At 45.1% G+C, this 21,668-nt stretch overlaps 2 long non-coding RNA genes across 8 annotated transcripts in view; one reads left to right on the top strand and one right to left on the bottom strand.

Moving 5' to 3' along the window:
* Positions 1-17,832, bottom strand: part of LOC148686851 (uncharacterized) — a 68,648-nt gene extending 50,816 nt beyond the window's left edge. Inside the window, exon 1 of the long non-coding RNA XR_015948123.1 lies at positions 17,696-17,832. This is a non-coding gene — a long non-coding RNA (uncharacterized LOC148686851). The remainder of the gene's footprint in view (positions 1-17,695) is intronic.
* LOC148686849 (uncharacterized) overlaps positions 1-21,668 on the top strand; it is a 65,073-nt gene that overhangs the window by 8,932 nt on the left and 34,473 nt on the right. The window contains exons 3-5 of one of the 7 annotated variants that reach the window (XR_015948115.1): positions 3,177-3,249; positions 4,815-4,904; positions 5,365-5,433. The exons of 1 other annotated variant lie outside the window; for it this stretch is intronic. This is a non-coding gene — a long non-coding RNA (uncharacterized LOC148686849). Of the gene's footprint in view, positions 1-3,176; positions 3,250-4,814; positions 4,905-5,364; positions 5,434-8,823; positions 8,900-10,451; positions 10,924-21,668 lie in introns of those variants that run through there. 5 more of the 7 variants (XR_015948114.1, XR_015948118.1, XR_015948117.1 and 2 more) reach the window with 5 other exon arrangements.

Genomic DNA, 21,668 nt, shown 5'->3' with positions numbered 1-21,668 from the left:
ACCGAGCAACGGGAGCTCACCCCGTCGCGGGGATTCGAACCGCCGACCTTCTGATCGGCAAGCCCTAGGCTCTGTGGTTTAACCCACAGCACCACCCACTGCAGTTAGTTGCCCCCATATCACAGAGGCCTGACTAGCCTCAACTAGAAACTGGGCATTTAGTGTCACTGGTCCCTTGCCATGGGAGACTCTTCCGGCAAAGATTTGGCAGGCACCTTCGCTTTTGACTTTCAGGTGTCTCTTGAAGACTTTTTATGGTGACAGGCCTAGGAAGCTGTATCAAACATTCTGGATGAGCCAATCACTTTAATTATTGTTTTGTACTGTTCTTAATGGTGTTTCATGTTTTATCATTGCACACCACCTTCATGTTTTATGACATGGCAGTATATAAACACTTTCATAACTAAATAAGTAAGAAAGAATTTCAATGTACTGGGATGCACCATAGCATACCAAACAGCTCATCTTGCCTGGTCAAAGTCTGTGGGACAAGGTGGGGCTCTTATGGGCTGAGTGAAGCTGCAGAGAGGCAAGCTGCAGCTCAAGTGCAGTGATGAATCAAGAGCAGTGCTGAGTAGAGATCTAGCAGGCAATGTTAGAGGTTGGGGGCAGCTTGCCCAGGGCAGCGTGGAAAGGGTGGAGCAGATGACAGATAATCTGCACCTTGTAAACATTTTTGTGTGTGGAGACCCTTTAACCCGGCCTAGAAATAAATTCAGACAGGGCTCAAATTTTAGGTTTGGTTTTTGGCAGAATTTAGGCCACAGCTTTATTGAATACAAATCAAATGAGTGGTTGCATAGGCTCTGGTTCCCAAAGCTACCTAGGGTAGCACTGACTCTGGGCGGCACCATGAGTCAGCCAGGTCAACACCTGGGACAGGAGCCATGACTAGCGCCCGGCCCTGGTTCCCCCAAATGTGCCCTAAACTCTGGATCAGGGCACAACCCCACTTGGGGAAGACCAACCAATGAGTTCTAGGATTCATTTTACAGGAATACCCGTGGATAGGGTTGGTTAGGAATCCTGCCACCCCTATCAGCATGAACCAGAGCCTATCCGCCAACCTTATGAGTTGTGATGATTTGCTACGTGGCAGGTAGTGCTCAAGTGGCAACAGGCAATCAGCCAAGTGGGAAAATTCCTACCGTGCCCTTGCTCCAAAACAATCGACACACGATGGCATAGCAAGGTCAAGCGCAAGCCCTAAATTAGGGAGAAGTGGGCGGGTGTTCTGGTGCACTGTGACCCGAAAAGAAGATCTCTAGGGTTACGTGCAGCAACTAATTAGTGGTCCCTCTGACCTTTGACTGACATGCCCTTAGCCCAATTGCTACCTGTCAGAGGGACCACCAACAGGGTGTTGTGGCTGCTCCAATTGTCCCTGCCCCAACACCTAGGCCTGATTATCGGGCCCCACCGCAACGCGTGCCCTCTCTTGCAGGGAGAACCTGATTTAGAAAGGGATCTCTGTCTGAAAATAGATTGTGCTAAACCAGAGGTGGTGAAGCTGTGGCCCTCCAGCTGTTGCTGGACATTAAGTCTCTTCACCCCTTGACTGGGAGTCTAACAACACCTGATTATTTGCCTTCAGATATGGTGATATAAAGCTCTCCCATGTCTTTGCTTACAACACATTTGGAAATGTGATCTGGATAAGTGTAAAAATATTAAAATACCAAGGCTGCTTTTATTAACGATGCTTCTAGCATGGTCCAGACAGTGGGAACAGTAAAGCCTTTATTCAAAGAATGGCAGGCTCAGCCATACACTGCCCAGTCCTAATAACTTCACCTAGTTATCTAATGAACTTATGGAATCCTCATTGCCATGAGATGTGCTGATGGTCATCTGATGGGGAACTGGCTTTAGATGAAATTTCTACAAATTTTTGGAGGCTGGGTCTATCAGTAGCCATTAATCATGAAAGCTAAATGGAACCTCAATTTCCAGAAGCAAGTATACCTCTGAAATGCTGCGGTGGGGTGGGGACCAACAGCATTGAATGTTGGACTAAATGGACTGATATAGCATGATCATTCATATGTGTTGTATTACTATATCATACTTATTCCTGACACTCCACCCCTCAAAAAACCTCCAGTTTTATTCATTGGAAAAACAAGGGGGAGACTTTAAACCATATGAGCCAGATCAAGCCACAAATATAGTTCGCATGGATGATGATGAGTGCATTTCATCTGGTTTGTCAGTTTAATAAATGACAATACCCAGAGCACTACTATTGACAGAAGCAGTGATGCCTCTTTCCCCTTTGAACCAGGAACTGGTTGGATTGACATCCTTTGACCTTTAGTGAGCTATATATTCAAAATCTGATGTGCAAGAGTGATCCTAGAGCAAAATGTTTATATCAGATTATAAATAAAAACAGAAGCAGTAAGCAGGCTGAGAATTGGCCTGAAAACCTACCGTAATTGAAAAATAAAACTTTAAAGCAAAGTTTAAACTTCAGAAATCTGATCATGACTAGTCTCTAGAGGTGATGTCTAAAGGAGAGAGGAACATTTCTCTGATATGTATGTTTTTGTTTGTGGTTGGTCAAAGTGCATAGGAAACTGCCTTTATGATGAGTCAGATCATTGGTCCACTTAGTTGTATGGTCTACAATGATTGATGGTAACTCTCCAGGTTTTCAGGCAGGGGACATCCCCAGTCCTACCTGGAGATGTCAGGACTTGAGCTTGATTCTTTCTGCACACAAAGCATATATTCTAGCACTGAGCTGTGCCCATTCCCTCGTAAAGGAGTGTTTATTGACTCCAGAAGCTCACATACCACTATCAACAAAATCGTAATACTGTCAAGTTAGATGGTGAAATCTCTGGGTTGTATCCAACATTTGTCATACTCAGCCAATTAAAAATTTATGGGTGTGAATAACTTAGGTCTCTTCATTTCCAGTGGGTCTACTCTGAGTAGAATTTATTTTGATACAACTGTCTGACCTGAGTGGATTTCATAATGCATTGTTTTCACTGCTCCCTTTGGCAGGGTGTTCACTGGGTGATTGACGAAAGATAGAAAACAATAAAAACAATAAAATGACACTATTGTGAAAACAATGACCTAATCAAAACAACAGGAGCAAAAGCATCCATACAGGAAGAGAATAAAACCCAATTTTGTGGAGTGCTTTTTCTTTTTTTAAGGCCTGGGAAATTAACAGCACAATCCTATGCATGACTCAGAAGACCCATTGAACTCATTGGTGCTTACTTGCAGGTAAGGGCATGTGATTGCAGCCTGAGCAGAGCTTTTTCTGGTGCCCCAAAGACAAGACAAGGGTGCATCCCTGGGAGGGTGTTTCAAAGAGAGAAAACGTCCTCTCCCAGCCTGCCTCTGCCTCAGAAAGTGAGGACACCTAGAGAAAGATTGCAGTGCATAAGTAAGCACATGTGGGGAAAGACAATCTCTTGAGGGCTGCAGACACCAGCACTTCAAAGCGAAGTGGCAGCCAGCGATGCTGTTTCAACACTAGAGAAATGCATTCCCAGAAGCCTGTCCCACTTAGCAGCCTGGACTGCGATTTCCAAGTAGCCTGCATCTAATGCATTGCAGTAATCCAATCTGGTTCATTCGGCTGATTAGAGTCAGGAACGCAATATTTCTAGGAACTATGTAAAGAAGCGCTGGGGGCAAATGATGCAAGTAATCTGCATATGTCAATGGATTCATTAACAATTAATTATCGCAGATGACTAAAACTGAATCCGTGCCTGCAGCGCCAAGCAGGGTGGTGGAGGAATTCACGAGCTAAACCTCGGCAGAGTGCTGTGCCGAAAAGTCTAACACCACTACCCCTGCTCTGCATCAGTTCACAAGGCAAGAAACTGCGTTCAAAAGTTGCGAAAGGAAAGGAAAATTCAGATAAATTCTCATGGGTGGGTGCAGGGGATAAGACTGTAAGAGGGCCCATCCTTTCATTCTGAAAATAATCTCCGCAGTGCTTTTCACTCTGCAGTCTTCCAGGATGCCAACTCTTCAATTGAAGCCCAGAGTAAGACACCACCTTCCCCCAAGTTAAAGAGATTCATGTGTTTCAGAAAGGCAGACATTTAGCATTGCCAGTCTCATACTGTGGAGCATTCTTTCAGCAAAGATTCGTCAGGCAACCCTGCTTTTGACTTCCATGCATCTCTTGAATATTTCCCCCCCCCCACTGACAGGTGTAAAGGTAAAGGGACCCCTGACCATTAGGTCCAGTCGTGACCGACTCTGGGGTTGCGGCACTCATCTCACGTTATTGGCCGAGGGAGCGGCGTACAGCTTCCAGGTCATGCTTTCGAACTGCTAGGTTGGCAGGAGCAGGGACCGAGCAACGGGAGCTCACCCCGTCGTGGGGATTCAAACCGCCGACCTTCTGATCGGCAAGCCCTAGGCTCTGTGGTTTAACCCACAGTGCCACCCGCATCCCACTGACAGGCAGGGCCGGCTCTAGGTGTAGGCTGGGTGGTGCGGGGCGCCAGCGCACCGGCCCGGCAGGGGGGCACCGTGCTGCGCCCTGCGCCCGCCCACCAGCCGCGCCAGGGTGCCCGACATGCTTGAGATGGCCCTGCTGACAGGTGTACGTGGTGGTTTAATTTGTTCTTCAGTAGCCAGTCATTTTAATGATTGTTCTGTACAGCTTTTAATTTTTAAAGAAATGTTTTTACACTGCTGTACACCACCCTGATAGTTTATGAGAGGGTGTTATATAAATACTTTTATAAATAAATAAATAACTGACTGACTGACTGAAGCAAACTCCTCCAATGGGTTGTTTTTTTTCCCCTTTTCTGATGAGGAAGCATGAGTAGTCAGGGAGTCTACAAAATTCAGGAGAAACATTTACTGGAAGGAAACAGATGCTCCACTCTTGACCACATTTCAATGGTAAGGTAAGCCCCAAACAGAAGCCCTGCCACCTGGCAAACATTTGGATTACACCCTTAGTATTATGTTCCAATAAATGGCAATCGTAACAAACTAGCTATGGCCCCTTCTGCTCTATATATTTAAAGGGGTATCTCCTATGTTTAAACCCGCTGAAATGAGAACTGGAAAAGTGTTAAAGGCTGCATTCAAATGGAGGTTTTATTGCATTACCTTTGCTGCTTATGATGCTAGTGCTTCTGTACTGGTTTCAACTGTTCCTTTTACACTGCAGTGCCTTTTGCCTTATGGAACTCTGGCTTTTTGACTGATACTGCACTAAATTTTAAACAGCAGGGAAGAACTGTTTACCATGATACTGCCTGGGAGAAATTGCTATACAAAAGTTATTGGGGTTGAAAATAACTATAAATAAAATAATATTAAATTAAAAATGCACTGAAACAGATGCTAAATTTCTGCTAGATTCCACTAAATTTCCAGAAGTGACTTCTGCATCATGTGGAAGATGACATCAAGCACAACAATTAACAGGTAGGGAAATGTTGAGAAGACAGAATAAACTGCTGTCAGAGAATGCAGCCTGAGTTTTACTAATGGATTATGCAGATGAAACTCCTGATGGATCCTGCCTTTCCCATGAAATTGATTTATCACAGCAATAAATCTTCATTCCTGACTGAACAAGGGCAATTTTAATATTTAATTAAAATAATCTCATAAAATCAATATGTATCTTGATCCTAGCCTTTTGATCACATTCACATTAGTAAATAAACTCCCAATCTCTAAGATAATCACCAGCAAAGCCCCATCAAGAGCAATCCTATTTGTTTTGGCAATCTCTATCATGCAAAAGATCCAAAGTGATCAAGCCACCTGCTCCTCTTTATGTATTTTCTTCCAAATGTTTAAACAATTGAAGTAGATAAATAATACAGTCTGTTTCCCATTATAGTATTAACGCAAAGCCAGGTAGTCTTACATTTACCAGGCAAATAATTAGTCACCAAACATAGGGAAAAAAGGATTCCTATCATCACCTTAAGTCACCTGTCAAACACATAGCCATTTGTATCTTTTAAGGCACTGCTGTTTGCTGTGTGGGCCAAGATTTGGTTGTGTTTTCAACATTCTCATTCCAACCCGGACAAAAACGAAAAGGTGGGAACAATCGTAGTCCCTGTTGTTGCTTTGACTTGAAAGTCCATTTTAAAGAAAGCATTAGAAAATGCTTTCTTGTGGTTGACAGATCAGATTACCACAATTAAAGTCAAAGGTGTGGTGCTATTTAGCCTGCATGTTATGGCACATGAAAGAAAATGATTCAGGGAAGAAAAATAATTACACATTAATTTGTGTTTGGCAGCTGTCTTTGGCCCACAAAGGGGAGATAAAAGGTATTCTTGTTCAGCAGACTCTTTCTGTTCTTAATAGACTGTGTTGTAAGATGCTTTCAGAAGGGTGTTGAATGCTTGCCATCCATACAGTGTTTTATCAGGGTCCTCCCTCCCCAACCCCTTTATCTAAAATTAGGTTCTGCCAGAGCTAAATCTTAAATTGTGGGGATTTTTCCTGGATTACAACTATTCCAAGCCGGAAAGTTTATGGGTGTTTGATAGAAGACTCAAAAGATGCCAGTGCCACAGTTAGAGAAAACAGAGCATCCTTCATAACATTGCCTTTCTGCGGGATATCCCAGGGCATTAATGTTCATTAGACCTCACCAATCTAAGGCATTGTCCAAAGGTGATTGATGTTTGCAGGGGGCAAAATTGTTCACAAAAAGCAAGCCCCGTTTTGGCTTCAACCAGAAGATACTCGCCAGGTGGGGCAGAACTGCTAATGCTAGCTTTCTGGCAGGTGGATCCCTGTTTCTTATTGGAAGGGTGGAGGCATCGGGGAGGTCAGCACGGTGCAGACGCACCAGCAGGAAGGATCCTCATTCACTGGGAGGAATTCAAAGTCACACAAAGGCAATCTTTCTGTCAGCGCAAGCATTTCAGCTGTTGCAATCCCTTCTCTCCTCCCCCTTGCACAGTCTTCTGGGGAGTTTCCTCACCCACCCACTTGGAGCCAGTACCTTGAAGGTGCATGGAGGGAGGAGAGGGGGAAGCTCCATTTTAAAAATGGAAGTCCTTCCGCAAGGCTTCCACTGACAGAACTCACTAGGTGAATCTTGCCCGGTGCAATTGCACATCAAGCTCCCCACTGCCTTGCCCCAGTAGGCTACAGTCATGCACCTGCTGTGAACAGATTTTAGTGGCTCCACCCGACCCAGCAAACTGCTTTCGGCTCCACCTTTTCTATACCTTTAATATGAAAGCTGTCATCTGTGGAAGTGACTGCTAAGCTGAAGCCACCTCAACTTTAATTTATTACACCTGAGGGGTCTGGTGAGGTAGAACAGGAGAAAACACCTGCTACTAGTGCCATCTACCACTGAAAAGGAAAAGGAAGAGCCATTCCCTGTTGCTTTAAGGGTAGAAACGTCTCTGTCTGTCTAGACCTTGCCGGAACGTAAGAAACAGAAAGCTTGGCAAGACTTTAGTCAAGCTGAGATCATGTACCAGGATGAAGAAGATACAAGACTTGTTAGCGGCTCCAAGTGACCTTCATGAGACTCCCTGTGCCCTGATAAGAATTGGAATCACGTCACTCCCTAAGACAATGGAAAACCTGTTCCTGTGGGTGTTTATGCTGTGACCTGTCATTGACCAGTAAAGAAGAAGGTTTAGTTGTGAGCAAGGGCGAAATTAAAAGACCCCATCAGCAAAAAGGAAAAGGAAGTGTTTTTTGGACTATTGGAAAAAAAACACTTCAGCTATACTTCTCCGGACTCCACTTTAGCTTTAGTTGTGTCCATGCTTCTGTTTACTCTGTGTCCAGCACATTCCCACCCCTGGTTTGGAAGTCATGTACTCCTGCCACTAGTCAGAAGAAGAGGAAGAAACACAGTTATGCTTCTGCTTTTCCATCTTTTGATGCATGTGATAGTAGCAGATAACCACCCCTTTGCCTCACTGCTGCTTGCAGTGGTGGAGGGATAAAGCGGTAGGCCAGCACAGTGCAAACACGCGGACAGAACCAATCAAACACTCCTGGGGGTGTGTTTGCACCATGCCCATCTCCCCACCGCCTCTAATTCCCCGTAAGCAGCAGCAGCAGCAATGTGGCTGGCCAAAGGTTCCTGTTCCTCATTCTGTTACTCTTTCCCCCCCTGGAAAGATGTTTTAAATCATACCCACCACCCTCTCCTAGGTGGTGCATGGTTCTCATTGCAGTGCTTCCAGGAAACGGGCCAAAGCCACAAGGAGGTTCATAAACGGAGTGAAAGGTTTTCTAAATCCTGACAATAATTTTCATCAAGGAAATAAATTTAGTCTATCCATTGTAGTCCTGAAAATAAATACTCTGTAGGATTAAAAAGAAGAAGAAAAGAAATGGAAACACATGAAACGAATTGAAAGTTGAAAGCTAGTGAAAGTAAATGAAAGTCTTTTTTCCCCATTTTACTGAATGCTTTACATTGTTATTTTGGCCTAAAAGCATGAAAACAGATGAGGATGATTTTTACTATAATTTGTTCATCAATTTGAGGCTTGTAAATGTGAGGAAATCATAAAAGCATTGGCCAATCAGGCACGAAGTCAAGAGCCATGCTGGGTATTTTTTGGCTGTAGTCCTACGATTTGAGAGTAAGTAAATGGGATTGCTTTCTGAGCATGGGTAGGGGAGAAATTGTTCGGTTTTAATGCAGCTTACCTAATTCACACTGCCCAAAACAATAATCTCCAGCCAATGCATAAAAATGTATATTTTAATGAAAGCAATCTATTTTTAAATGTGTTTTATTAGAGGATATATTAATATAATATTATGATTTTCCATGAATATTTTTTTTATTTAAAAAAACTGATTCAGAAATGTGGCAAACAGAAATTCCAATGGGAATGAGAAACTGATAGAAACTGAAAGGGACAGATGCGTCTGAGTAGAGGTAAATAGAATTATGTTGTCTGGGTGGGAGATCATGCTGAGTTCTTAAAGGACAGAAGGGGGCATGCTTAATAAAGAAATGATTTTTTAAAAAGGTTACCTTGCCACAAATAAAAGTTTATACTGATCAATATCCGACTTGAAAGCTTACAACACTCTGTTTTAAAGCCATTTGGTGTTACAACCCAGTCTAACTTGTCAAATATGTTCACTGCCCATCTCGGGTTGTGACCTTGCAAACCAACAGCAGTTCATCAATTATTATTTTAAGAATTAATTGATTGATTGATTAAATTTGTTAGTCACTTTATCTTGCCCAATGCAACCCAAATCAACTTACAACCAAGTTTTTGCCCTGCCTGGTGCTTCGCAACCCCCTTATTTAAAGAGTTCCAGGTAGACAGAAAAAGCAGGTTCCTATGGACCACATGTAATGCTAAATCGTGAATGAGCACCACATGCACAAGATGGAGTGAGCCCAAGGAAAGGTTTTCCGCCTTTCCCCTATTCCTTCCCTACCACTTAGAAAAGGACCTTGGCAGAGTTTAGATTCACTTTCCACCAAACCTGGCTTCTAGTTTTGCATTTGAACCAGAATGTGTAGTTTAAAACAAATTCTGGTTAGTTTAGATAAGCCAACTTCACAACTTATGGTTTGAAGATGGCCTGTTTAGAAATTAACCATTACTGCATGTCTCTGGTTGGTATGGAATAACAAGCCAGGTTTAGAAAGTGAAACTTCATTTTGCTGAAGTATCATTGGCTGCAGAGAAGGAGAAGAGGAGAAGGGAAGGGAGTGCCTGAGTCTAAAGTTTGTGGCAGCTCCCTTCTGCTCATGCACATAGCGCTAAACCATGGTTTACAGTGCAAATGTAGCCATTAAGGTAAAGGTAAATGCACTGGCGGAGGAAGAGGAGTGCGGGGGGAGCTCACCGCTCCCAGCAGCACGATCTCAGTGGGGTGCCATTGCGGCTGCCCCCCCCCCCCGATGCTGGGCAGCACGCCCCCGCAGGCGACGCGCCATGCCCCCAGGACACACGCCAGCCCCGCCTCGCCTGCTCTCCGCCCCCCTGTGCCGGAGCTTGAAGCTCTGCCACTGGGTAAATCCCCCCTGGACAGTCCAGTCAAAGGCAACTATGTGGTTGCAGCCAAGGGAGCCAGCATTTGTCCACAGCCAGCTTTCTGGGTCATGTAGCCAGCACGACTAAACCACTTCTGGTGCAATGGGACACCATGACTTGCACTGGTATGCTTTCGAGATAGGTTGGCAGGAGCTAGAGCAGAGCAAGGAGAGCTCATCCCGCCACACAGATTTGAACGAATGACCTTCTGATCGGCAAGCCCAAGAGGCTCAGTGGTTTAGACCACAACGCCACCTGCCTCCCCTTTACCTTACATACCTAGTGAGTGAGGGTGGGGGCTGCTCAGATTGATCGGTCACAAGTTGAGCAAACCTGGCCCCACAAATCTGAGGCCCAGATATCCTCTCTGCTACTAATCTTTCACCTTTCTGTTCCGTGTTGTCCTGGTTTTTGGATACGTCCACTTGACAGCTTCACATGCTGTCATCCGAACACTTTCCGTACTTTATCAGATGTGTTGTTAGTGAGATGAAGCAGGCAGAAGGAAGGAAGGAAGGAAGGAAGGAAGGAAGGAAGGAAGGAAGGAAGGAAGGAAGGAAGGAAGGAAGGAAGGAAAACAAAGGCGGCCTCGATCCTGTATACCTGAAGGAGCGTCTTCACCCCCATCGTTCAGCCCAGACACTGAGATCCAGCGCCGAGGGCCTTCTGGCGGTTCCCTCACTGCGAGAAGTGAGGTTACAGGGAACCAGGCAGAGGGCCTTCTTGGTAGTGGAACGCCCTGTGGAACGCCCTCCCACCAGATGTCAAAGAAATAAGCAACTATCCTACAGGCAGCCCTGTTTAGGGAAGTTTTTTTTATTGTTTAATGCTGTATTGTGTTTTTAATATTTGATTGGGAGCTGCCCAGAGTGGGTGGGGTATAAATAAATTATTATTATTATTATTATTATTATTATTATTATTATTATTATTATCATGCCTGACTGATTTGCAAGTGTGCATATTGCATGGTCTGTGATGATTGTGCAGTTTCTACAACAGCAATAGATTACAAGGGTCCGCCAGCCCACTGAACACATGTCTGATCCTTTTATAAGGTTGCCATTGAGACTATTCAGCATTCTTTGAAATGACCATGTTCCAAATCCAATACAACTTTTAGTTCCGTAAAGTTGTCGGGTGCTTTAATCTTCTCATAGTTCTTAAAAGCTGAAAAACCTGTATCATTTTGTGGCTTTCCTTGGCTAGTGCCATTCCTAGAATGTACAAGAAGTTTCTGCCACACTTTCTGGAGCAATTACTACACCCCATCTTCAGCACAAAGCTTTTTGCTATGGTTTTGTCAGAGCAATGCTGTGCTGATGTGACCCTTCTGTACTGCTTCTCACCCTCGGATCTGCCATTTCCAGTTTTAAAAAACCTCGCAGTCAAATTACTCAGCCTTTGTGAAGACTGCCAACATTCCATTGCAGAAACAAGGGGCAATGAGGATATATTTGTATTTTATGAAGTTCTGTGGAGTGGCACAGGGAGAAGGAATGAAAGAGATGCTCCATCCATTGAGCTGTGGTATGCTGAAGCAGGAAATATTTGCTGAAAACAGGGAATACCTCTGTTAAATTCGGAGACAGACCGAGATGTTTGGGTGCCCAGACGTGAAATGGCATTCCCCATGGTGACATAAAATCAAATATAATGATGCTCCAAATAATTGGCAACTTGCTGCCTTTTAATGGTACTGGGAGTGTGGAAGAATCATAGGATTATATAATTGTAGGGTTGGAAGGGACCATGAGGGTCATCTAGTCCAACCCCCTGCAATCTGCTGCCTGAGATAGTCTGACAAATGGTAGGATCAGTACTGGTTAGAAAAAGATACAATGAGGACATTATTCCTAATGGCCAGTTTACACAGGATTGACCAGTGTGTTGCGGTAGTGCCGGATTTACGTATAACCTAAACAAGCTATAGGCCCCCCGCAAAAAAAGCAAAGGAAAAAAAAAACACCTGGATGTACATTTCCAAAATATAAGATATAAAAACAAATAAAATAAAACCTACATACAGCAACAGTGTTTTGTGTTGTGCAGGGTCCTGTGATGTAAGTAATGGGCCCTGCATAGAGCATATATTCAGCACAAAAAAGAGTGACAATTTGTTGTTGACAAAGGACAGCTGGACATATAAAGGGCCCCATTACCTTCAGTAGCTTAGGGCCTCATCAAACTTAAATCCAGCCCTGGTGGTGGTGGCCATTTTAAGAAAAACCCAAACCAAACTTGATGTGGATATTCATTTGAGATGCAAAGTTTTGACCAAGGTGATAAGAGACATTGAAATCATGGATGGGAACCAAATTGACCCAAATGAGGCTTCGAAACACAATAATCTTAGCTTTGAAAGGGCAAAAGATGCCCGCGATCTTGCATGCGTCATATGACTTGTGCAGAGCCCAAGAAGATGGTTGTCCCGGTTTTTCTATATGGGATCATGGGAGAATTTGGACATAGGCACGTGGTCTCTATTCCCTGCTTTATGTTTCTATCATACTTGCATTGCTTTTGTTCAGTTTTCTTATGTTTAGATTTATGCTGGCGGCAAACCAAAGACACTGCAAGATGATTTACAACTGCATTTACTCTCAGATAGCAGATGAGTTCCTGATCTAATACTAGCAGCGAAGGGGACATTCATTTCCTCCTTCATTTCTCATGTAGGCTGAGGTGGCAAATTGATGGGTCCAATTAAAGAAAGAGTTATAGGAATGCAGTGTCAAGAGCTAGGCACGAGCTTATTTCTCAAGGCCAAACTAAAGTGGAAACTGGTGCCAAATGTTCTAATTTGCACCCAGTTCAACATGCTTCAGTTTTTTGGATCTCTCATCCACATGGCAAGGTTCCTATGCTCCCAATTCCTGCTTTTGTAAATTATCTGAACAAGGTTGTTGCATTGGGCTAAAAGAAGGAAACGTCTGTGTTCTTGTGGCTTAATTAGCAATCTCCTTCATACACACCCCTATACGGATGCAAGGGCGTACCCACCACGGGGCAAGTTAGGGCAGCTGCCCTACTCTAGAAGCAGGGCTGGTGGGCAGAGGTGGAGCACAGCCCGGCGGAGCGCGAGTTCGCCATTCCCGCCGCGCCGCGCCGCACCCTCCCTCCAGCTCCCCGGCGCGCTCTCAGGCAAGGCCAAGCGCGGCGGGGAACCAGGGAGTGCGGCGCGGTGGGCGGGAACCTCGAACTCGCGCTCCGCTGGGCTGGGCTCCGCCTCCGCCCAGCAGCCCTGCTTCTAGGGAGGGGCACAGCCCGGCGGAGCGCAAGTTCGCCGTTCCCGCCCGCCGCGCTGCGCCCTCCCTCCAGCTCCCCGTTGCGCCCTCTGGCAAGGCCAAGCGTGGCGGGGAACCAGAGAGTGCGGCGCGGCGGGCGGGAACGCTGAACTCGCGCTCCGCTGGGCTGGGCTCCGCCCCCGCCCACCAGCCCTGCTTCTAGGGAGGGGCATAGCCTGGCGGAGCGCGAGTTCGCCGTTCCCGCCCGCCGTGCTGCGCCCTCCCTCCAGCTCCCCGTCGCGCCCTCTGGCAAGGCCAAGCGCGGCGGGGAACCAGAGAGCGCGGCGCGGCGGGCGGGAACGCTGAACTCACGCTCCACTGGGCTGGGCTCCGCCTCCGCCCACCAGCCCTGCTTCTAGGGAGGGGCACAGCCCGGCGGAGCGCGAGTTCGCCGTTCCCGCCCACTTTGTGGCCCCTCCCCTTCCGTGCCTTGGCCCCTCCCCTTGCCCCCCCTAGTTTTGATCCTGGGTACGCCCATGTACGGATGACAAATTAGAAGTATAGGACGTAGTCATTAAAGAAAGAAGGCATGACATTGTCATGCATGGGCTCTGTGTGTATCCTGCAGATGTACACTACACATTTGAGAACCTTACCCAACAAATACTGGTATCCAGTATGGTGGCAACTAGTGAGGACTTCCTTAGTAGTGCTTTGTGGACTTCCCTCATTTGGAATGAGACGGGCAATTGAAAAAGAAAGTAAAGGAGGCTGGGGAAGTGTTCTAAATTCACCCACACTTGCTGCCTTCCTTTGAACTCCCAGGCTACCCTCCTATGATCCCAACTCCCATACTGGACACTGATGACGGTGGTGGAAGAGGGATCTCTCTACCCTTCTTTCTCCATGATCTTCCATCTGCTGAGGCCACTGGGTGTGGCCTCCTGCACTGAACAGGAGGAATAGGAAATGTGCCCTCAGTGTGATCGGCTCCTCTCAGAAGAGGAGGGGACGTGGGAAGTTTCCCCTCCTCCATCTTCAGCAGTTTCAGGAGGAGAGGGAGACAGGGATGGTGTAGAGCTGAATGAGGAAATGCTTAATTATGAGGTAGTGGAGGAGGAGGAGGGAGAAGTTAGACAGCAGACAGCAGAGACCTCCCTGGAGGGTCTGGGTGACCCTCCTAGTCCAAGGGCTCACCGGTCCCTCTGCATTCAAGAACAGAGTATGCGGAAGGATGTGACTCCTGTGACTTCCTGTAGGTTTCCACCATGTTGTGGGCGATGGAAGAGGCGGGACTCAGAGTAGCCAACGTCTCCTATGTGTGGAGACATGGATTTTTTTGTCTTGCAACCAGATGCCGGGGGGGGGGGGAGCCATACAATACAAACTGTTTGTTCTTCTTGCCTCAGAGGCTACTGGGGGAGGAGAGGATACTATACTCCACGCTTGACACTGGGATATCATGGCTTCTCTTTCTCTTGTCTGAAATACTGTTATTGTAACATCCCAGAATCCAGGAGTTCTAGCAAATGTATTCTTCTCTTGCCTTTGATGTCCATACCAATTTTAGGAACCATGAGCTACAGGAACCCAGAATGCTACCCTCATAATATTCCAGGTGCTGTTGGGAATCTGAGATAAGAAAAAGAAGGAGAAAATGGGGACAGGAAGATCTCCGTCTCTCCTACATACCATAGGGTTTAATTAAAATTTAAGCTGGAGAAGAGCTCAGAGGTTGTTCACAGTTAAGGCACGTCTCAGAACTCACTAAGGACCATGCCCTTAGCCATGTCATGAACTTCAGCAAAGGTACTAGGATATGGTAATATGGTAAATATAATATATCCCACATTCAGATATGGGGAGTTGGACTAAGAGTTCTACTGGGATCCTGTGCTTCTAAAGTTCTCTGATAAGAAGCAGGGCTTCTTAATGACAACATTGCCCTCTGTTTTGTGTGTGGTCTGTGGCACCTGCCTGGGATTCACAACGTTTGCTCTGCAGGTAGGTGTGGTAGCAGGGAATGTGCTTGAATACCATACATAGCCTGCAGGACTCTAGGAACATGGTGTAAACTTGAAGTAAAAATATTCTAAAATGTGTGGGTCTATGCGTGTGTACATATAAACACATGTAAACATGCCAGCGCGCACACACTCCAGTTGAACCTCGATGGGCACAATTCCTTTCAACCTGGGGAATTATATAACATGGTTTTGCAAGGAGTGTACCAGCAGCATTTTAAAGGCTGCGAGCCAAGAAGCTGTACAGACAGCAAGGCGTCTCTGTTGCCACTACAAAGTGGATGTTAATTACCTAAAACAATACATGTAATAAGCAAACAGAAAAAAGCCTCTCTTATTGCAGTACCATACCCACTCATCTAGTATATCTTTAACTGCACAGTTATTTAGCCTGCAGGGATCATAATTAGCTGCTGCACAAATTAATAAGGGACAAAGGGGGTGGGGAGAACCAGAGTAGAAGAATGGTGGGAAACTATGTATCTGGCATTTTTCGAGGAATCTAGTTAGCTTGCACAAATACTTCCTTGTATTTCTAGGAAGAATGCAGGCATCATGTATTATATCTCAGAGTGCGAGCATGTGTTATATTGTTGCATGCCACCCCAATCTCTGAGCGGTGAAGGATTCTAGGGTTTCCAGGCGCTTGCCTAGGGTTTGTGTTTCCTTTGGAATGAGGGAAAGTGGAGGCTGTGGCTTCTTTATGGTTTATTTACACATATATACAACCTGAACCTTCAACGGAGAGGCTTGCAGCATTAACACCCCAAGAGGGTTTTGCTTTCCCCATAACAGCAGACTTGGAGTTAAACAGAAATAAGGCATGGCTCTCTCTCTGGCTTCCCAGCATGCAGCTTTGCTTCCAGCTATCTCAACTCTCACTTTTGTCTTTTTAACTACCAGACAACCGAGGGAGGGACCCCTTTGTCTTCTGGCACAAAGCTACTACCTTTGTTTCCTTAATGACCCGTTATCTCACCAGGACGATAGCTTGGCTATTCTAAGAATTAGAAGGGTCTCAGCATACAGCCTACCCCTCCTCCCCACGAACTCATAACAATTTATGATTAGGAGCATAAGATGAATTGTGCACTTATATGCACTCCATTTACACATTGGTCATTGAAGAGATCAGTTGATTCTATGGTGTCTTCTACAGGTAATTAGTTAAACAGATGAAATACTGTGCAAACACCATGTGCTGTTGAGTTTCTGGCTCCAGCGAGAGAGTGCAATGCTAGGCGTGACTTAATTAGCATTATAAATACTTTGCTATTGCCATGTATTAAATCATACATTGAGTCTCTCATAAAAATGATTGGCGGGAGGAAGAAAAGGTGGGGGGCAGAAGCTTACATCTCCATTTCACAGACTGGATAGACTGAGGTACAAAAAGAGAGAGTCTCTTATCAAAGATCACATAACAATGAGTGACACAATTGCAAACAGAAGCCAGCAATTGCTGTGAACTCTACAACCTGAAACTTATGCACTTATGGTAGATGCTTTTAAAATGGGGAGATGGGCAGAATGAATACATAGTTAAAGAATAAATATGAATAATATGAATAAACAAGCATCTTCACATCACAGTTGAGACCTAAGATGGAATCAATAATGATATGATGAGGGTAACCATATCAGCAAAGGTTTACCGTTCCTGTGAAAGACCCTCAAAATAATGTAATATTCTGCTACAATGCAGTCCTCTATGCTGGAACTCCAGCTGTAAATCTTGGGCAAAATATCTCCTCCCATTTGTAATCAAAAGATACTCAAGCCAGATCAAGCATCTTCTTTTCAGTTCTGCATTACTTCTTTGACCATGTTTCCCAAGCTACAAACTGAATGCTATGGCTAGGGATGTAAAAATGCATTGATTCTTGTTCCACCCCTTATCTAATGCATGCAGTTTCATTTCCATTGCAGTTCAGCTTCCAAGAAAAACTACATTAGTTGTCTCAATTGTCTGCTCTGGGGAATTATTGTTTTGTTTATTATTAGGTTATTTATTTTGTGTTTTTATACTGTAATCTGCTCTGTGATCCTTGGATAAAGGGAGGTATAACATGTAAGTAAGTAAGTAAGTAAGTAAGTAAGTAAGTAAGTAAGTAAGTAAGTAAAGCAAATCATTACTGTATGTTATTCCACACCATTCATTTCAATGCAAAGGAAACAAAATGTGAATTGTGGCAGAGAGAAGGAAGTAATCATGGAGACTCATATTTCATAGCTTGGAGAGACTTATTCTGGGTACTTGTAGTGTTGCCCTCAAATACACAGTGAGCATTATGACCCCTTCCAATTCTTCTCTAGCTTAGATTTTAACATAGAACAGAGATATGTTTAAATCTTCCATTGTCTCAACCTCCAGTCGCCCTCCAAAACCAAACCTTCTTTCCTTCTCTCATTCCCACCCACTTACTTGGTCTGGAAGAAGTGAGATGGGAAGGATCTTTCCTCCCTCAGTGTAGAGGCAGACTTTGGTCTTTCAAATGTCAGCGACACCTTGTTGTGAGGCCAAAAATTGGTGCCCCCACCTCTCACTCTCTGCTCTGCTCAATTCACTGCTTCATAGTTGCTATGTCCTGCTGTGCCTTCTAGGCTCGGCACCCAGTGCGGTGGAACTAGTCGTAATGCCCAAAATCAACCTCTGCTCAGTATCTGGCATTAGTCCCTCAGTGACACAGCACTGCAGATACAATAGGAACCTGAAGCTAAAGGGGAGAATCTTGGCTGCTCCGTATTTCCCACTGAACTTTGCTTACTTCTAGCAAAAATGACTGAGGGGGTAATATTTGCAGAGAATCAATAGGTTCATCATCTATCTTCCACCCATTGATTCTTTCTTGCAAACCCTCTCCTCCTTCCTGAGGAGTTGTGAGCGGAAGCCGGCTCCCGTGCCAGCAAGGGGGCGTTCCAGCCCCTTGCCTTAGCTGTTCCAGCTGCCGCGTCGCACGCCCCCTGCAGCCAGCCAATAGGGCTGGCTCGGGGGGGGGGGTTAGCTGCACTTAAGCAGCCGCGGTATGTGTGGTGTATCGGAAGGCAAAGTTTGGGCCATCGCCTACCCCTCCATCTTTTGGGCATTCCGTTAAAGGAATCCGGCGGTCGTGGATCCTGTCCAACGCCCTGCTGGTGGCGAGGGCCATGTCACGACCTCGGTAGCATCAGGGGAGCTTTCAGTTGTATTTGCATCAACAGGCTCCACCTTCTGGTTGTTAACCCTTGAATGACTCCCCGCCGAGCGGGGTGGAGTCATGTATAGCTTGTTTGATCCATTGCCTAAGCCAATACCACTCACGTGCTGTTGTAACCAATAAAGTTGTGGCCTTTTTCGCCCATTAACATAAATACATTGTGTCCTTGTGTCTTGATTTCCTCAAGCTGGGGGCGGGTCCTCGACTCACAAATGCTTTCCCTAACTCCACATTTGTCATATGAGGAAAATACATAGTTGGAAATGCTAACATTCATCCAGTGCTTTACCAGCTGCACTGGCTCCCAGTGGAGTACAGGATCAGATTTAAGGTGCTGGTTTTGGCCTTTAAAGCCCTATGCGGCTTGGGACCCTCGTACCTACGGGACCGCCTCTCCTGGTATGCCCCGCAGAGGACCTTAAGGTCCACAAATAACAATATTTTGGACATCCCAAGCCATAAGGTGGCTAGATTGGCCTCAGCTAGGGCCAGGGCCTTTTCAGTATTGGCCCCGACTTGTTGGAACGCTCTCTCACAGGAGACTAGGGCCCTGCGGGATTTGACATCCTTCCGCAGGGCCTGCAAGACGGAGCTGTTCCGCCTGGCCTTTGGGTTTTGATTTGGGCCATTTTAAAATGAGGCTGCATTTTTTTAAAAAAAATAAAAATAAAAATCTAAATTGTGTTTTAATCTGCATTTTAATCAATTGTTTTTCTTTCTTTTACGTTTTATTGTAACTTTATTGATGTTAGCCGCCCTGAGCCCCTGCCCTTAAGGATGCACTTAAAACAATATTAGTAGGAGATTTGGGACTCCAGCCATAGAGGAATAAAACCAGACTAAACCCTGGGCTTGCTGAAACATGACAGGCTCCACTTAATGTATGAAAGGCTTCTCTGGCATTATAGGCTACATCACACAAGCAGTATTCTACTATTTCATCCCATCATCCTGTCCTTTGGGGGTAAGTCCGTAGGTCAATGGTAGAGCATTTGCTTTGCTACAGAATGTCCCAGGCTCAGTCTCCATCATTTCCGGAAGTCTGGCTAGGAATTTCCCATGTCTGAAATCCTGATGAACTGCTGCCAGTCATGGCAAACCATTTTGAGCTAGGTGGACCAATGGTCTGGTTATGTTCTTAAGCCATTTTGATGCACAAGATGTCTACCCATATGTGGCATATAACATTAATGATCCCCCCAGAAGCTTTGGAAGCCCACAGTGATGACCTCCTGGAAGGTGGAGTCCCCAGAAAAGGGGAGGTTCAATGGTAGAGCACACATTTGTATGTAGGAGTTCTCAGGTTCAATCCCTGACAATCTTCAGTTAACAGGATCAGGTAGCAAATGCTATGAGAGATGTTTTCCTGGGACTCCAAAGAGCCAAGACCAGTCAAACAGACAATACTAGATAGACAAATAGCCTGGACTGGTGTAAGGCACATTCCTATGATTCCAGAAGGGGGATGGGCGTATGTCTGCAGACAACCAAATGGAAAAAAGAGTCGTCCTCCAAACTTTCCAAGAGCAGAAACAGGGTATCATATTTCTCATTTTTCCTTCTGTGTGGAGACTGTGTTGCTCACAGTGATCCTGTGATTTCTCATAGCTGCTCTGTAGCCTGCTGGGGGATGGAAGCAGTTATTGCATAGCTGCTAAAATCATAAGTGTAGAGTCAGCCCATCAGACTCCTCTAATCCCTACTTCAATGTTCTAGTCATAGTTGTCATAAAGCACTACAAGACTCTTAGCAAGAACCCCTTTGAGTTCCCTCCGCCCTCATATTATGGTTGCTAACTTCATACTCGTCTGTGGAAAAGTATTCTCTCCCCGTGACTTTTTTAAACAGCAAGTATGACGTTTGAGATTGAACATTTTCAAGGTAACAAATCGCATGGATAAATAAATCTAGAGACCATAAAAACCAGGGGGGGGGATGCAAACATCTCATTTACTTTTACCACATATATTTGTTTATCCCTTGGAATTTTAGAATGCAATTTTCCAAATGAGATGTAAAACAGGGCTCCTGGCCCAACAGAGTCATTAACGTTCCTGTGGCACTTTTCACATTGTTGGTGATAACCTCAGAGTCTGGAATATTGAAGATCTGCAAAAGGATTTCAGAGTCCAAAGAAGCTTAAAGTTGCTGTTGCCTCAAGTGGTTTGCAACCATTGGCCAGGGTGCCCATTAGCATACAAATATCCTCTTTTCCTCAATAACGGGAATTAGGCGTCCACATAATAGCATTGAAGATGCTCAGAAGTGATTTAAGCTTCATGTATTAAAATGTTCTGAGTTTGGCTGAGAGGACTGACACAATCATATGCCCGTATGCTTGTATTAAATTTCTCCCATGGGGGCTCCCTATGCACAGGTATTCTTTACACCAGGGATGGGGATCCTGTGGCCCTCCAAACGTCACACTACAGCTCCCATAATCTCTGACTATTGGCTATGCTGGCTGAGACCAATGGGTGTTGGGAGTCCAAAGCAATCTGGAGAGCCACAGATTCCCCATCCCTGCTTTGCACATTATGAGAGCAGTCTGCGAGCTTCTTTTATGTGGGTTCATTTCACAGTATTTTTGTACCATTTCAAGGCTCACAGCCATGAGAACAAGCCAGTCATATGAGTCCTTGTCAGCTGGTACTTGCTCTCAATCTAGCTGTGACTTTCAAGGACTGGACTCCTTGGTTTGGTTGCAAGTCATTATGAAATATCAGTACATACACATGTGTCCTAAGTAGTACTTGAAAAGTTATTTTTTTAAAAAGTAATTCATTCCTGTTCACACCCTCCAAAAATGGAATTGGTTCCAGTTCCAGATTTCTGCCACCCAAAAGGAACTAATTCAATTTCGGTTCAATTCACTGTTCAATTCAGAATTCATTCGCATGGTCCACAGCATATATTTTTTCACCCTTCAGAATTGTACAAGCTGCTCTGCTGAAGAATAAACTAGACTTAGTAAGATAAGAAAACACCAACAACCCCCACTCATAGTGCAATGCAAACAATTTTTGTTAACCCCCCCCCAACAATTATTATCTTTAAGCTTAAACAGCAGCATCACTTTTGAGAAGGGTGTGTGTGTGTGTGTGTGTGTAGGTAAAGTGCTTTACCTTGTTTTGGATACCTCACCTCTCCCTCACCTACTCCTTGGTCCTTTGTGCTACAGTAAATCTTGCAAACTCAGCA

The sequence above is a fragment of the Zootoca vivipara genome, chromosome 2, assembly GCF_965207765.1.
Source record: "Zootoca vivipara chromosome 2, rZooViv2.hap1.1, whole genome shotgun sequence".
Lineage (NCBI taxonomy): Eukaryota > Metazoa > Chordata > Lepidosauria > Squamata > Lacertidae > Zootoca > Zootoca vivipara.
This window is presented reverse-complemented; position numbering and strand designations above follow the sequence as displayed.